Source organism: Peromyscus leucopus, chromosome 12, assembly GCF_004664715.2.
Source record: "Peromyscus leucopus breed LL Stock chromosome 12, UCI_PerLeu_2.1, whole genome shotgun sequence".
Classification (NCBI taxonomy): domain Eukaryota; kingdom Metazoa; phylum Chordata; class Mammalia; order Rodentia; family Cricetidae; genus Peromyscus; species Peromyscus leucopus.
This window is the reverse complement of record NC_051073.1, coordinates 8855542-8873781: the sequence shown is the minus strand read 5'-3', so window position 1 is coordinate 8873781 and position 18240 is coordinate 8855542. Positions and strand designations below refer to the sequence as shown.

Below are 18240 nucleotides of genomic sequence, written 5' to 3'. Positions count from 1 at the left end.
AATGGCTCATTGCTTTCTGTCACAGTGATCAACGGGACATGTCCACTTACATTGTTTATACCCATAACCCCCCACTATTACACACACAAGTGAAAAGCAGGAACTACTTACTGACTTGACCAAACAAAACTAGACAGCAGAGTCTAGCCAAGTGGACAAGAAAAACGAACCAGCACCCCTTCCAACCGACTTCGTTTTTCTCCACTATATAGGGGAAGGCAGCGGTGTCTGCCAGAGGAAGACATTCGAAGGTGTCTGTCCCCACAGAGTGTCTACTATGATTGAGTTTACGAGTGCTCACAATGGGGTGTTTCCGGCTGACTCTACTGTCCCATGAGTCTACGTGGTTTGTACTGTCAGGGGATCTATCCCAGGCATCCATTCAAGCCAACACCTTCCAGTATTGTGATGCCCTTCCACACGAACATGGGAGACAGAATCAGTACACCGCAGACCGGAACCACATCCACACGACTCAGCACTGGACACCTCAGCTCCTGGTTAACAGTGTCGCTCTTCATCTAAGCCTTCTCCCAGGCGTCTGGGGAGACACATACAAACTGTGGAGGCCTTGAGCTCCTGAGCTCCCCGCTAGCTGTATTTCAGTCCCAGCTAGCTTGAAATCACCCCCCTCTCCCACCTCTGATCCAAGACTTCAAGTGCACAGCAGGGAGAGTGTGTGGGGGTGTCCCCAGCAAGTCCTCAATTCCAGCACAGCTGGAGCTTGGAGTATAGCTTGAAAGCCCATCCATGGGAGGAGGGTCAGGATGATTGTTCAATACCCTCCTACACCCTGTTCATGACTAATACAGCATGCTGGGAAAGCATTTCTTCCCAGCTAGTAAGAACTGACAAGTCCTCATTTAAACTAAACCAGTCCCGAGAAGGCTCAGGAGGTACAGCCCCTCCAAAGCCTAAGCATACCCCTTTCTGAAAATACCCACCTTCGGGGAAGAAAAGCAAAGAATTTATGTGTAAGGCTGCCTCCTAACTCGATTTCTTCATGGGCCAAATGAAAGAACACACACTCGAGGTAGTTAATCAGGATTTCTTTTCAAGTGTTGACATGACCGGTTAACTTAGTGCAAGTCAGCTAATTTCTCTGTGGCTTTAGATTCCTCTGAAACAACACTGAGCACCTTGAGGGTACTCAAACCATACTGGGCTCCCCAGCCCAATGGGGACAATGTTGTGTTAGTTGCTCATCACTAACAAATAGCTCGAGGAATCAGTCCATAAAAGGAAAGGGTTGTTTTGGTTCATGGTTTTGGAGGCTCTCGTCCGTGGTCAGCTGGCCTCGCTGCTTTTGGTCCTGGGGTGAGGTAGCTCATGATAGAGGGACTCGTGCCAGACGCAAAGTCACTCCATGGACAAAGAGTGAAAAAAGACAGAAAAAGATGTGGTCTCCAAATCCTCACAAGGCACAGCCCATAGTCTTTCCACTGGGCCCCATAACCTTAAAAGGTTCTCACTAGTGAGAAGCTAGAGAGTGAGCCTTAAAAATAGGGGCTCTTAAGAGATACTCCAAATCAGCATGTGAAGGGGGAGGGTATCATGTACATAATCAATGTCGTGATTTTCCATTCAAAATAGCATCCATGAGAAGAAGGAGGGGATTAATCAAGTGTATTCACTAAATAGAGCTTGGCGATCAAAATAACAGCAGCCTTCTGCTTCTGCTGATGCCGCGCTCCGCGCAAGCACGGGAAGCAGGGACTGTGTGAGGCCTGAGCTAATGTTGGCACCAGGGTGCCAGCTCTTGAGCCTCCTGTTTGGATCCGTTTCCCTCGCTGTCCTCACACTCACAGGAACAGACCACCATCTGTGCTGTGCCACCCGGCTCGGCTCAGTTTTTCACCAAGGTAAATAAGACCCTGATGTCACTGCTCATCTTAAAAAGCGCCTTCAACAATTGGCCTCGATCCTAACCGAATTCAATCTCAATCCCAGTCCCAACTCAACATGCCTGCTCTGTCCACGAATCACTAGAAGGTGGGCAGGATGGTTCAGTAGGTAGAGGCACTTGCTACAAAGCCAGACAACCTGAGGCCAGTCCCCGCTATCTCTAGGATGAAGGGAGAGCATTGGTTCATCCTAAACACTGCAGGCCTTTCTACCAACTCTGCAGTGAAAACTGTCATTTTAAAGATGGGCAAAAATGACAAAGCATGAAAACAACATAAACTCCTGCCTGTGTATACATCATCCACAAGATACACAAAATGCCATATTTATTGCCTCAATACTTGATTTAACACAAACCAAAAGAGGCATGTGTCAATCAGAGCCTTGTTACCCTTGGTTCCAACTTGAAGCTGGAACAGGCCCTTGCTTACTTCTCATTCACTCCAAAGGGTTGGGGATATGGCTGAAACAGAGCCAAGCATTTACTGCCCAGGCATGAGGACCTGAGTTTGGACCCCCAACACCTACGTAAAAGCCAGACGTGGCAGCATAACCCTGTAATCCTAGTTCTGGGAAGACACAAACAAGAGGAGTCCTGGGGCTGGCTAGCCAGCCAGGCAAGCCCAGTCAGCAAACTCCGGGTTCAGTGAGAGACACTGTCTCTAAATATAAGGTGAAAAAGTAATCAGGGAAGACATGTGATACTGACTTCTGACCTCCACATGCTCGCATGCACATGCACAGACACACACAGACACACAGACACACACAGACACACACACACACACACACACACACACACACTGATCCCCCGATAGCCCTGCTCCAGTTCATACTACCAACACAGAGGAACACTTGGTGTACAAATGTGTGTTATATAATGCATATATATATATATATATATATATATATATATATATATATATGCACATGCACACACATACATACTCACCCAGTGCCATGCCACATGTTATATTGGCAGAACAGCACCAGGACAAGTGAACTAAGAAAATGAATAAACATCCACCATCACCTCCCAGCATGTAAAAAACGGGATCTCTCTGAAAGCATTATGTTAAATGAAAGAAACCAGTCACAAAAGAACAAACTCATTGTTTCATAAAGTGGGATGGTGGGTGAACAGGGTAGCGAGGGGAAAGGGGAATGAATAGACGGCTGTGAGATGCATACAACTTCAGCTTAAGAAAGTAAACAGTCCTAGAGCTGGGTGGACTGGGATGCACCTAACACCATTGGACCACGTGTATGAAAATGGTCACTGTAGTCAGCTGTATGTTGTGCATATTACTGTAATTTAAAAAAAAAAAAAAACCTTGAGAACATAAATAAAATCTGCAGGGTGCTTCATAATTTTAAAAGTGTATGTGTATGATCAGTTAATTTTATACACACACACACACACACACACACACACACACACACACACACACACACGTAGTGGGTAGCTGTTCCAGCTTTGACCTGGAAATATTACCCCCATTGAGGTTTCAGTAACTGTCACACCTACAAGGCGGTGCAGAGAAAGGGCCCTGAAGACCCGAGATCTGGATGCGCCAGCTCTCTTGGTTCCTGGATCCTGGACACTGGATGTAGACTGAGCAGAGTTCTCCAGAGAACACCGTGGGACTGCGCTACACCTTTCCCAGACCCTGAAACTTACCTATCCTTTCGCTTGTAAGTTACCCCACAAAATAAACCTCCCTTTTAACTACATGGAGTTGCCTAAATATTTAAACCAACACACACACACACACACACACACACACACACACACACACACACACCAGATCACCATAGCAACCTGGGACCAGGGACATGCACCACACCTATGCCACTTCTAGGTAATGGTTTATCTGCTGTCTAGGGGATGCAGGAGTGAGTCCGTCGTCTTTGGATCCAGGCCCACATCCTTCAGCTTCTGCTGTGTTTATCTAGCTACACTGTCTTCTGATAGCTCCACACTGGGTAGAAACCACAGAATGCTCCCAGAGACATACTGCCTAAGGTCAAAGTTAAATTCTTCAGACCCAGCAGGCAACAAGGGGAAATTCCTCTTAACCTGGTGCTCCCCAGACTTTCTTCATCCTAAAGCCTTACTTTTGTAGAGCATACTGACAGCCTGTAGAAAGTGAGCGTTTCATCGGTTCCCGCTGTAGGAAACAACCATAACAAAATGTGCCTGTTACTATTTCATCTCCTTGCATTAATCAAGTAATCAAGGCTTCTGACTCACACTGGCTGTTCCAAGTGTCAATACCATGCCAGCGATACCCTCACCTGGGAATCTTCCTTCTCATCCAAATCTTTCCCATCAGCCATAAAAGCAGCACACAGACTCAGAGGAACACAGCAATAACGAATCCGAGGAGATCATCCTTGGCTCCGGCACCGCTTACTCATTGGGCATGAACCAGCTATCATACTCACAGGAGGGAGGATGGGAGGGAGAGGAGAGGAAGAAGGGGTGGGGTATGTGCTTTAAAAAGAAGCATTATGTAGAGCTCTGTCACCCCAAATCCTCTGTCATAGGCCAGATATAAAGGGGTCAGAGAAATCAAGAATTGTATCACTGTGTCTCATTGCTATTTAAGGCAGAGCCAACAGAATGCAGGACTTGGAGAGATTTGCAAAGCAGTGATCCTACTTGCTCACATTTAACACACATCCTCAACAGTCCTTTCCACTAACCGGTATTTTAAATCTCTTTTTGCAGTGCTGGAGATTAAACCCAGGTTCTTGCACACAATATGAGCAAGTACCCTACCATTGACTGACATCATCAGTCTCTCAATAATTAAAGGGGAGGGGGAGCCATCAACGGCCATGAACCAAAATTTCTAATTACGGGTTTATTATGTCGCTTTGTTTGTGACACAATGCATCCAAAATTCTTGAAGACAAAGCAATGACTGTTCAAAAATACTTTGGAATATGTGACTAGCAGATTTAAAACTTTGAAAGACTTTAATATCTCTTTCTGGGGCTCAGTTTAAACCTGCACCTTCTCCCATGCCTCTTGGGATGAAGGAAATGACAGCCCTGGTTTCTAGGTCATCGATCTGGCCTGCCATCCACACCACCACCCTCTCCTTGCATGGCACTTCTGAGAAGACAATTAACTGCTGACATTGGCCCAGGCTTCAGCGGGGCAGACGCTAAGCCTGTCAACTGCTGTTTCTTGTCGGGGCACTGTGCTGTTTGTTACGTATATTCCACTTATAATGGGAGTCTGTCAGCCTCTTTTTGTTTGAACTTGACACAATGGGAAAAGCCCTTAGGGGTTAATTATTAATCTCCAGATGAAATCTGAAACAGATAATGAACAGGTCTTGGGCAATGTGAAAGACACCCAACAACATGTGTCCAAACCAGGACTGTTCCCAGGCAAGTGCTCTCAGGCTCCAGTGCATTACTAGAGCCATAAGCTGGATGGAGGAAGAGATGAGGGCTTGGCCCAAGGCCCAGGGAACTCTGCTTCTGCTCCTTAATCCCCAAAACGACAGGAGAAAGTTTCTTCACTCCCAAGCCTAAGTTTCCTCTGTGAGAAAATGGGAAGAGGCTGAGTGAGAGGAGGACTGTGGAAAACCACACTGGACACAGCCTGAGCCTGGAAGTCACTGGTCGCTGAAGAGGGAAACCAGTTTTTCCTTAAACCCTGATATCATCAAGCAGCAGAATCTCAAGGCTTTAAAACAAGTATGAAAGTGCTCTGGGGAATTCATACCTGAATTCACAGACCCTCCTTCCTTGTGGCACTGAACACATAAGACTCCCAGACAAGGAGTGCGAAGACAGAGGTCTAACGCGTACAGGGTAAGCAGTGGCCTCCACAATGACCAGTGACGACAACCCAGCCATGCTGCTCGGTAAGGGGAGACGCCAGCTCTCAGGTATTTACATCTTTACGTCATTTTAGAAAAATCATGGTTGCCTGTAGCTCTGGATGGTTGATCGAAACTGTAGTACCTTGGAAAGAATACAGCCCGTGCCATATATCATTGCCCAAGCACTTGGCGGGAAAGGAGCTAGAGAGATGGCTCAGGGTTTACAAGGAATTGTTGCTCTTCCGCCTCATTTCAGAGCCCAGCTCCTGAGTTAAGTGACTCACAACTGTCAGCAACTCCAGCTCCAGGTGACCTGTGGAGTGCGTAACATGTGGGGTGCGTAAACACACACACACACACACACACACACACACACACACACACACACACCAAAAATGAATGGATGAATGAATAAATTAACAAATGAAAATTTAATGCAGATTTGTAGTATTTATATCTTAAGCCTCAAACTTTTTTTTGTTTATTTGGTTGGTTTTTTGAGACAGATTTTCTCTGTGTAGTTTTGGTGCCTGTCCTGGAACTCGCTCTATAGACCAGGCTGGCCTCGAACTCAGAGAGATCCGCCTGGCTCTGCCTCCAGAGTGCTGAGATTAAAGGCGTATGTCACCACCGCCCAGCCGGCCTCACACTTTTAAGGGACAAAATCAAATTCCAGGTAGCTCAGGTTGGGTGAAACCACTGGTCAAAAGGATTTGCTGCCAAGCTGACTCAGAAAAGCCAACATCCAAAATCAGGCTCTTTGTAGGCATTCCCCTGCCCCAGCCAGGTATGAAGGGATAGGAGGCTGGACCTGAATGGGGATTTCAAAGTAATGTCAAGTAAAAGGACAGGATCTCCTCACTTCCGGTTAACAATCACAAACAACTCCTGCCATTATGCAGGAAACGTGTACTTGGGGAGAGGGGGCCATTCACCAACTCTGACACAGACACAAGTACCCTGCTTAGAGGAGAGGAGAGGGGGAGCCAGGTACCAACTCTAACATAGATACAAGTACCCTGCTTAGAGGTGAGGAGAGGGGGAGCCAGGTACCAACTCTAACATAGATACAAGTACCCTGCTTAGAGGTGAGGAGAGAGGGGGTCAGATACTATCTCCAACGCAGGCAGGATTATTGTCATGGGTCAATCTGGAAAGACCCAGACTGTCTGAGTCCAGGCCTGGGAGCCCATGGTGTGTTTACACAGGCACCTAGTTTACAGGAGCCAGATCAATAGAGCAGAACTTAAAATTATACCTCAAAAAACTCTGGGGCTTTTTGTTTATTTGTTTGTTTGTTTGTTTGTTTTATTCTTTCTCATACATTACATCCTGACCTCAGTTTCCCCTCCCTCCTCTTCTCCCAGGCCTCCCCCCAAAATCCACTCCTGATCCATTTCTTTTCTGAAAAGGACACGCCTTCCAGGGTTCTCAACCAAAGTGGACTAGGGATAGGTGGGTATGGGAACGGGGGGGGGGGGGGTACTGAGAGAGACAATTGGAATTGGGGGACATTTGGGGGGCAAGGTAGAAACCTAGTGCAATTTAAAACTCTGGTTTTCATTTCTCTTTTTTTCTATATTTTACTATGCAGCCCCGTAGTTGTGGACCACAGCAAGGTTACTGAATACGGACGGACATTGTATACAGATCTGTATAGGGACACTGTCAGGACTGTGTTACATAAAAATAGAACCAGATGGGAGCTCTAGTTTAGGTAAATGAAATGCAAAATAAACAGCAATTGCCTGTTCCTTTGATCTAGATGCAGTATGGGGCTAGGAAGATAGGAACAGGATTCAGTGATTATATTGTCCACATAATCTAGTCATCTCGAGTATTACCATTATCTAAGGGGTCAAATACTTGGAAACTGTTTTGTAGTACTATCCCATCTTCAACTTCTAGTAACTTCTGGGCTTGACCCTCCTGAATTACAGAGGCATCAATGTCTTCACTGTGATGAATGATTTATTGCCATGTCTTTAAAAATGATAGCTCTGCCAGGCAGTGATGGCACACACACCTTTAATCCCAGCACTTGAGCAGAGGCAGGTGGATCTCTGTGAGTTTGAGGCCAGCCTGGGCTACCAAGTGAGTTCCAGGACAGCCAGGGCTACACAGGAAACCCTATCTTGAAAAAACAAACAAAAAGGAAAAAAAAGAAATGAAAAAAATAATTCTAAAAAAGCAACTTTTAGGAAAACAATTGACGACGACGACACAATAGGAAGCAAATGAAAGAGGAAGTGGAGATGGAGCTCCGCCCAGGACCCGCACCTCCGCGCAGGACCCCACCTCCGCCCGGGACCCGCACCTCGGCCCGGGACCCGCAGCTCGGCCCGGGACCCGCACCTCGGCCCGGGACCCGCACCTCGGCCCGGGACCTGCACCTCGGCCCAGGACCTGCTGTCCAACAGCAGTGCAGGTAGGACCCTGATTGGCTGCTCAGACACAGCCTCTGTGTGGCTTCGAAAGCCACGCATACGTTCACACACCGCATTCACTCCTGCGGCTAAGAAAAGGTCCTCTTCGCGCTTTCTTAGAAGCTCCAGACTAACCCCAAGCTCAAGGTATAAGAAAAGGTCAGTGAGTGAAAACTGAAGGGATGGGCAAGGGACAAAAGGACGGCCAGTAAACAATACGCTCTGAGAAGCTTAGGCTAGACATGGTGGCTCACACCTATAACTCCAGTAGTCAGAAGGCAGAGGCAGGGGACGATCATTGTTGAATTACAGGCCAGCCTGGGCTACAAAGTCAGACACTGTCTGAAAAAACAAGACAAAAACAAAAAGCCCATCAAAAGTAAGTAAACAAATCATCTCAGAAGCTGACATCACAAGAAATCAGGATCAGGTCAGGCAGTGGGGCGCACACCTTTCATCCCAGCACTCGGGAGGCAGAGGCAGGCGGATCTCTGTGAGTTCAAGGCCAGCCTGGTCTACAAAGCGAGTTCTAGGACAGGCACCAAAACTACACGGAGAAACCCTGTCTTGGGGAGGGGAAAGAAAACAGGAAATCAGGATCAAGTAGCAGGGTTACTCCAGAGGTAGAATACAGGCTTAGCATGCCTGAGGCTCTGGGTTCAAAACGTGAAGAAAGGAGGAAAGCAGGGAACACTGATTAAACCCTAATTTTAAACTCCCAAATGTTCTATTTCCAGAATGTCATCAGGACAAACTGTCCTTTAAAATTCAATCCCTCTAGTCTCAAAACTGGGACCCGAATTCAGTTCAATGCAGCCCTGACAAGGACCACAGGCCAACGGCAAACGTGACAGCTTATTCAAAGACGGGGTGCACAGTTTACCATGGGGCTGCGGTGATGGAAAGCTCGAAGCACAGAACTTTTCATTCCCTTGTAAATCCTGATGCCAGATCGCGGTCTTCGATTCCTGTCATGGCCTCAGTTCTTAAGTCTACGCCAATCCTGTCTCAGAGGAGTGTCTGGCCACTATGCTATATATGTGCGAATGCACAAGTGTGTGTTTGAAATAAAGATTTGTTTTCACAAAATTAAGGGTAGAATTTTAAATATTTTGCCTCATTAAAATATACAACAGGAAGTGTCCGGTGGGATCATCCCTTCACTAAATTGATCTCTGTTAGGTACACTTTATCTATAAGCAATTTTTCAGGTTTAAATGTAGATCCATGGTGCTGTGGATATCATTCTATATAAATAAAACACTGATGGCAGTGACAGCAGGAAGTAGTGGCCAGGCAGGAAGTAGGTGGAAAGGAGAGGGAGTCTGGAAGCGGAAGGCTGAGGAGGGAGACACTGCAGCACGCCAGAAAGCAGCATAGAGACGCGTAAGCACCACACGTGCAAGTAAGATTATAGAAAGTTAATAAAAAAAAAGTACAAAACTGCACGCATACAGTATAATAATAAGCGATGAATAAAGTGATTGGGACTGCGGCTGGGAACTGGAGAAAGCCTCAGAACACCATGCTGAAAGATGGCTCAGCAGTTAAGACCACATACTGCCCTTGAAGCGGACCTGAGTACAGTTCCCAGCACCCATGTCAGGGGCCCGGCTCCCAACCACCTGCCACTCCAGTTCCAGGGGATTCAAAGTCCTCTTCTGGACTCTGCAAGGATGTGCACTCACGTGTACATGCTTACAAAGAGACATGCACATGTTCACATAATTAAAAATTAAAGACAAAAATCTTTAAATATATATGTATGTGTGGGCATACATAAAAATATAGAACCAAAAGTTTGGGTGGGTTATTTTTAGTGTGGCAAAGTGGAATAAATCAGAAAGAACATTATTAGGTGACAACAGACAAGCTTTGGTTCAAGCGTAGCTATCACCGAACTCCCGGCACTGGGCAGCAGATGGACGAAGACTGGGATGAGGAGGACCACGAACATCAACCAAAACCAAAGCCACTTCTCAGCTCTGTCCCGCCTTTACAGGAGCTGGGGTGAGATATGAAACAGCCTGTCTGGTCCTCTCACAGCGGCCCCTCCACGGGGTTCGGGTTTGGCCCTTCTCTTAGTCATGTGCCTCCTCAAAAACCTGCCCTTGCATCTCCTCAGAGATTTTATCAACACCAACTTGTGTAGGGAAAGAGCCATTACGACATCTGCAGAGCTGGGTTCTGACATGACTGAACTCCTCCTGGGTCTTTTAATAGCATGTCTAAGAATGCACCTGGAGGCTCGGAGCTGCCCTTCCTCGCCAGCTGACACATCCTCATCGGCCCTCACTTCATTGTTTCTTAATTTAGGAACAAAACTAAACTCCTTATAAAACCTCCCCTTCAAATGCCCATGGTCGAGTGATCCCAATATAGCCATAAACTAGACTTTTTTAAAGTCTGGTAAGCCAGCCATGATGACACAGAACTGTAATCGCAATGTTGGGGAGGATGAGGCAGGAGAGCAAGAGGGAGACCCTGTCTCAAAACAAATAAAATAAAAATAAGTCATGTTAGGCAGAATGCGGAAGGTCCTCCCCACCCACAGAGGTGGCTTGTATGGGGAAATGTCCAAGGCTGTCAAAAGCGCCACACCGGGAAATTTCCAAGCTGTCGAAAGTGCTCACACTGGGAGATGTCCAAGGCTGTCAAAAGCGCCCACACCGGGAAATGTCCAAGGCTGTCAAAAGAAGAATGAGCACAATGCAAGAGGGGAATCCTGGGAAAGAATTCCCATAGCTCAAGTCAAGGATGATTTCACTATCAAGATAAATACTATCTCATCAGGACAGACACTATCACTAGTTATAACTGGTTGGTTTGCGTATGAAGTGTCTCTGAAAGGCTCGCAAGGTGTCCAGAGGTGAGGCCCTGAGAAATGCCTAGATCCTGGAGCTCTGACTTCATCCATGAATTAATGAACGGTGCACAGTTTTACAGCATTTCTGGGAAGTGAAAGAAACATGAGGAGGTTGAGCCTGTTGGAAGGTCACTGGGATTGAGCCTCAGCAGGATGTATTTTCTCTCCATCCCTCTGTCCTCTGCTTCCTGCCCTCAACAAGGTGAGCAGCTCTGTTCTGCCATGCCCTTCTCCCAGGGTGTTCAGTCACACATTGGCTCAGAAACAACAAGGCACCCCATCTCCAAATACCATCAACATTCTATGACTTCGAGACCTATGTGTTCAACACATGGAGTTGGGGAGGCCCATTTAAACGACGGTTTTAGGAAGCCATGAGTCTATGCTGATAAAAGTCAAACTGAAATCTCATAATGTAGAATCTACATCATTTCAAAATTACAAAAGTCTTACAAGGAAGAAGAGCATAACTTCCAAGGAAGAAAGCTACAGGTATCGTCTTAACCATTTGACGCAGATGAGCACACATCACCACCTGTGAGACATGTCAAAATCAGCCACTCTCAGAAGACACAAGATCATGCATATCCTTGGGAATAACACGTCTGCCCGTGGTGCAGAACCTGAACTGAGTAATGTGAAAACATCCAACGATACTAAATCAAAGGGGCTCCACAACGAGACTGGCCTGGGGTTTTCCAGTGTCAAGATCATGAGACTCCAGAACGCACTGAAGAGCCAGGGTGAATGTAAAGACTTAAATGGATAGACACAGTTATCAGCTGGAAACTGGGTAGGCTGTACTAAGGACAGACAACAAACCTCAAGGGGTATGAGAAGGGGTGGATGACTAGATGCACCAAATTAGTCCCATGATCTGGGTCCCTATGCGGTGTTATGCAGAAGACTATCATTGTAGGAAAAGAAACAATACCAATGTCTGAGAGTGGAGGGCCACTTACTCTGCAATGATGTGGTGGAAAGAGAATTGCTTTTACTACGGTGCCAACTTTTTTCTAAGGGTGCTGTGAATTCAAACTAAGATGTTCTATGTGTTTGAAACAAGGTAGCTCTAGCTGGCCTGGGACTCACGCGGTGGACCACACTGGCCTCAAACTCACTCACAGAGCTCTGCCTGTGTCTGCCTTCTGGTGCTTGGAATTAAAGAGATGTGCCACTATGCCTGGCCTTAAACGTCTTAATCATATTTACTTATTTGTGTATGAGGTGGAGGGAAACCACTTGTACCACAGCATGCATGTGGAGGTCAGAGGTCAGAGCACAGCGTGTCAAAGGTGATTCTCTCCTTCCACCAAGTGTGTTCTGATGAAATTCGGATCATCAGAATTGGTGACAAGTGCCTGGACTCATTAAGCCATTTCAATGGCCCCAAGAGCAGAATTTTTAAATGACTATTTACTGTATTGTATGTGCAGACACAGGTACAGATGTGGATAATCTGTATGAGATATCTCTGAGCTAGTGACTCTATGATATATGAGAAATGATTAAATAATAGCTCACATTAGAAAGAACATGTGGCCCTTAAGCTACAAGTCCTCATGAGCTCTTCTTGTCCTCATCAGAATATCTGCCTCCTCTTTTAGCAAATCAGTGTAAATTTGGGGCCGAATGCTGTCTTTTCATGCCAAGCCACTCCCATGACAGCTGTCAACACTCTGAGTACCCAAAAAGCCCAGAAACTCCTCCTGCCTCTGAGCGCCCTCAGTAGGTCAGAAACCAACCTTGGTCAAATTTCTTATGAGTTCTAATTCCAGCCAAGTACTAACCAGGGCCAGCCATGCTTAGTTTGACAGATTATATGAGATCCAGTGCATTCTGGGTGGTATTGGCCATGGACTCCTGTGGGTTTTAATTCCATATCTCCCCCGAGAGTCAGGGGCAGTACCAGGAGGGTCTTGGTTTGGTTATCTAACAGGCATGCTCTTCTGACCAATTCCTGTAGTGTTTAACAAAAGTTCCCCGATCATCTGACCCTGGCTGTTTCCTTGGGCCACACAAGTGCAGCGGGAGGAGAGAGCTTTCTTTGGTGGAAACACCTCCAGGGCAGGCTACGTAGTGAGGGAACTCAGCTAGGAGCTTGGACTCTGTCCCGTTCAGAGGAAAGTTAAGGTGGCTACAGGAAGATCAAGGCTCAGCCGGACTGGGGAATCAGAATGAGGGTTCTCCAAACGAAAATAAAAAGAATAGGGAGAGGAAGCAACAGGAGGATAGCCAAGTTCCTACAGGGCAGCATGTACAAGGGTTAGTTGCACACTTATACACATGTGCGCACACACACACACACACACACACACACACACACACACACACACACACCAGCAATAGGACTCTAGGTAAGTTATCCAGCCTCTGCTTCAGTTTCCTTATTCACACATAACATATAAAGCTGTTACCCTGCCAGAGTTTGGGAAGGTTTAATGCTTAACATGTTTTCTATGCCTCTGCCTTTCATATACTATTTATAACTTAACAATTTCTGTGCGACACAACATATATGTTATATATATATAACATATATTAATTAATTTGTAATTAAATACAAATAAGGCTTATTATCTAGAATATTTAATAGTTATCTTGTAATATAGTGGCTCGGTCTTGGGAATGTCCAGTGTTCCACTATTCCACAAGAGAAGGCAGCACACAGTAACACTCAATTGTTCTTATGCAGGATGATTTGACATCTGTCATCATGATCGTGTGGTCAGGGAAGAGCTGCAAGGTGTGTGAGGAGGGACAGACGACAGGAACGTGTGCCACCACTGAGGTCAGACAAAGCCGGCCACCAAAGGCCAGCAAACGTCAGATGGGCTTTGAACACCTCTCTGTTGGTGCCAAGAGCCAGATTCTCAACTTAACAAGCTTGGTTATCTGCTGTGACATCTTACTATAAACCCAACACAAGGAGGCAGAGGCCCACCTGCTGCTGGAGTCAAGGACAAAGAGATTCAATAATCCAAAGTGGGAGTGGCAAGCGGGAATGTAGCAACCATAAGAACCCACAGGAAGAGAGCTCCAGAGCCCCCCAGTACAGCCTTCAGGACAGAGAAAAGCTCTGACTCAGAATTAACTGATGCTCCACAGACTCAAAAGTTTCAACTTCTTACCAAGATTACCTCAAAGATGAGAAGCTTCGGGGGCTGGAGAGATGGCTCAGAGGTTAAGAGCACTAGCTGCTCTTCCAGAGGTCCTGAGTTCAATTCCAGCACCCATGTGTCTCACAACATCTGTAATGAGATCTGGTGCCTTTCTGCCTGATATGTCAGGCAGAACACTGTATACATAATAAATAAATCTTTTAAAAAAAAAAAAAAAGATGAGAAGCTTCAGAATTTACCGAGCTGAGGGGGGAAAAATCAGGTAGCCGGGATTTTCCTTCTAAGCAGGAACATCTGGCTGTGGTCTTTCTGAAGTAAACTCCAGAGCACTTCTCAAATGATGAAGGAAGAAGTGGCCTTCCAGCCACAAACGCCATAAAACTCAGGGCAATTAGAGGTACAGGGTGCATGGCAGGCAATCTCAGTTTATGTGGGTCTCCAGGAACAATCTGCAGATCCCAGGCAGGGTCACAGCTGGAATCCAGTGTGCACAGGCAGACATCCATACCAAAGCTCTGAGCAGGTCATGAACACATCATCAGGCAAAGCAGAAATGTCCCCAAGCAGCATTTGAAAAAATAGAAAACCAAAACCTCCAAACTTCCCCCTTCCCTTCTACAGAATCCTCATAACGAATTTTGGAAATTCCATCAAGTCCTCACTGCCCGGTGAAGTTAATTACTGCTGAGGTCTTCCCAGTTGAAAGACGCCGCACCTTTGGAAAGCTCTGGATTAAGTTCCGATACCCTCCAGTGGCAGTGACCCTAAGCCTTTCACCTTTCACCTGGGGAAGTGAGGGAATGAAGGCATCTCAGCCCAGTCCCAGAGACCCAGGAGCCACTGCCAGAATTATAGCCAAGAGAACGTGACCGTGGCTAAATTGGCTACTTCCAATCCAACCTGTTACCTCCTCTAGAGCTTCCGGGTACTCCGCTAATTCCCTCTAGGTCTCTCTGCTCACAGAACTCAGAAAAGCTAGGGAAGGACTCGGAGTTAAGCCCAGCCATACGGACCCCTGAATGATCACGTGGAGACAGGGTGAACCACCCACCCTCAACTCCTCCTGCTTCCAACAGTATTGGCTTCCGAAACAAGCTCTGAGTGACGCCGGGAGTATATGAAGCCACTGAACTCCAGGGTTTGATGCCACAGGGGTCAGCCCACCTGTCACAACACTGCTTCCGGTTACAAAAACCTGTAAGCTACCACAAGCCATCCAAAAGGTTCCAAAGAAATCTTTTTTTTTTTTTTTTAATTTTTCTGGAGCTGAGGACCGAACCCAGGGCTTTGTGCTTGCTAGGCAAGCGCTCTACCACTGAGCTAAACCCAACCCCAAAAAGAAATCTTAAACTTAACCGTGGACACACTCAGTTCCTGAAAGCCCAGACTGCCACTGCATTTTAGAAATCAGGCGCTAACCAGCCTCTAACGAAACCCTGGCGATGGCATTCTCTGCTATAAATGTCACTGCAGTCGAATGACAAATTGGACAAGTTAGAAATGCAGTCTTGTTAGGGAAAAACTACACAATGCATGATGTGGGGACATGGGTGGCACGGGCAACAGTCATGGAGGAAATGTGTGTGAAACAGGATGTCAAAATGTTTATTTCTGCAGCCAAGCATGATTTGCGTTTTTGATATAGTTACACTTAGCTCATGAGGAGTGCCATTCGAGCCTCTGAGGGAGGAAGGGCTGCGTTCCAACCTTTCTGAAGAAGAAATACAAAGCCAACTTGTCCTGACAGGTCAACAGCACCTGCACTGCCCTCCAAAGCTGTAAATAATGGGGGGCCAGGGAGCCCCATCCAGAACAAAGGGGACACACTCCAGTCGTCTGCCAGTGTCTCCCCACCATCGGAAAGCACTTTCTCACAGGTAAGAGAATAATGTCCCAGCCGGGCGTGGTGGTGCACGCCTTTAATCCCAGCACTCGGGAGGCAGAGGCAGGCGGATCTCTGTGAGTTCGAGGCCAGCCTGGTCTCCAAAGCGAGTTCCAGGAAAGTCGCAAAACTACACAGAGAAACCCTGTCTCGAAAAACAAAGAGAGAAGAGAGAGAGAGAGAGAGAGAGAGAGAGAGAGAGAGAGAGAGAGAGAGAGAGAGAGAAATAATGTCCCAACTGCTAACGCAAAAGGAATTGACACAGGAGGGAGGGGAGGGGAGGAGGGAGAGGGAGGGAGGGAGGGAGGGAGGGAGGGAGGGAGGGAGGGAGGGAGGGAGGGAGGAGGGAAGGGGCCCTAGACCATACTCAGAAGGGAGCAGATTCAACTTTGGAGACAATATTATTACTAAAAAAATTTATTGTTCAAGTCAGAGAAAGACTCAGGCTGTAAGCTTATTAAGGACACATCATTTCAAATCTGGCCACCAAGGTCCAGGGACTGTGGTCTAAAGAGCAAACTCTCATCCTTGATGAAATATACATTTCTAAAGACCACCTCACACCCTGGTCTTAAAAAACAAAAAATTCAAAGTACCTCCCTTCATTTTATACCATCCTGGGGTCTAGCAGAATGCCTGGGAAGCATGGAGAAGGAAAGGGTGGGCAGTGAGGAAAAGACACCCCCCACCCCTTTCTCCAGAATATCTGTCTCCAGGGGCACCTCTCTACCCTTCAGGGGGTGGGAGCTTGGCTCAGAATGCCAGCTCTGAGGCCAGACAATGATTAGGTTAGCTACTTAACCATATTAAACTCCAGTTTCTCATCTGTAAACAAGCTTTTTAATAATACTTACACCCTCCCAGGTGAGCTATGAGTTACACACGATTCTGGAGCTGGAGTGCAAACAGCAATAAAGGTTGATTATTATTAGACTATATTACACAGTCTGTCATCTCAGAGCCTTGAAAACTACAGGAAGGTTAAAAACGAGAGTCCTGGTTCCCTCAAAATGATAACGCTGCCCCTTCACAAAACACTTCTACTGAAAAACCAAAGGTTTCCGTTCCTTTTTTAATACAAGGGATTTTTCTTGGAGAAGGGGTGTATGTATGTGTGTGTACATTCATGCATGTGCCTCTGTGTGTGCATGTGTGTCTATGTATGTGCATGCATGCAGGTATTCCAAAAAGAATGAAATTTAAGGCCGGGCGGTGGTGGCGGCGGCGGCGCACGCCTTTAATCCCAGCACTTGGGAGGCAGAGGCAGGCGGATCTCTGTGAGTTTGAGGCCAGCCTGGGCTACAGAGTGAGTTCCAGGACAGGCGCAAAGCTACACAGAGAAACCCTGTCTCGAAAAAACAAAAACAAAAACAAAAACAAAAAAAAAAGAATGAAATTTAAGCCCTATCAGTCTGCCTATGTGTAGCGGAACAGTGAAGGTGTTCACTCCGTCTGTGGCTACAGACAGTGCCACTTTACAACCCGGAGCTCAGAGAACCACACTGCCGAGTTGAAGCAGCCGAGCAGAATTCCAACCTAAGCCCCCAGATTTCCTAAGCTCAGACCTCCTTCAGGGCTGTGCCTGGCAGTAGCAACTGCATGTCTTCTTAAGGGAAGGTGTTCAGACCCTTGTGTAGCATCGATGAGGAAGGAGGAAGGGCGTGATGCAGGTGGGCGTGATGCAGGTGGGCGTGATGCAGGTGGGCATCAGGAGGAACAATTTTTGACAAAGGTCTCACACAGCCTCACTGGAGATGGCCAAGCGATCTTTTCAAAGCGATGTCACCTCTAATGCCTAAATTGTAGCAGCTATTCACCTGCCCTATGTGAAAAGAACGTTGACATGCATGGTATGCCCCGTTCATTATTTACCGAGATGAAGCAAGCGCAAACCTAAATTCTCCAAAGAACGTGAATGTGAGCACCTTTATTGGAGACACATGTTTGTCCTGAGTACATTTGACAATCAGGAACATTGGGTAAGCTGCCTTCTCTAAAGATGAATGCAATCGCTACAAGAAGCACTCCCAAGAGAAAAATCACCCTGCTCGCCTGTATTTTTTTTTCCCACCGCATTTACTCTAATGACAGATCTGGAGTCTGAGTAGTACTCTGAGCTTTTAGGGAAGCTCCCATCTGGGTTCCAGAGTCACCATTTGCAACATTTGTAGGTGAACAGAATGTCGGTTCACAA

At 46.7% G+C, this 18240-nt stretch overlaps 1 protein-coding gene and 1 long non-coding RNA gene across 2 annotated transcripts in view; one reads left to right on the top strand and one right to left on the bottom strand.

Moving 5' to 3' along the window:
• Tiam1 (TIAM Rac1 associated GEF 1) overlaps positions 1–18240 on the bottom strand; it is a 379222-nt gene that overhangs the window by 146531 nt on the left and 214451 nt on the right.
• LOC119088782 lies at positions 6385–9269 on the top strand. Its single transcript, XR_005092509.1, has 4 exons — positions 6385–7205; positions 7345–7467; positions 7952–8178; positions 8914–9269. It is a non-coding gene; the product is annotated as an uncharacterized LOC119088782 (long non-coding RNA).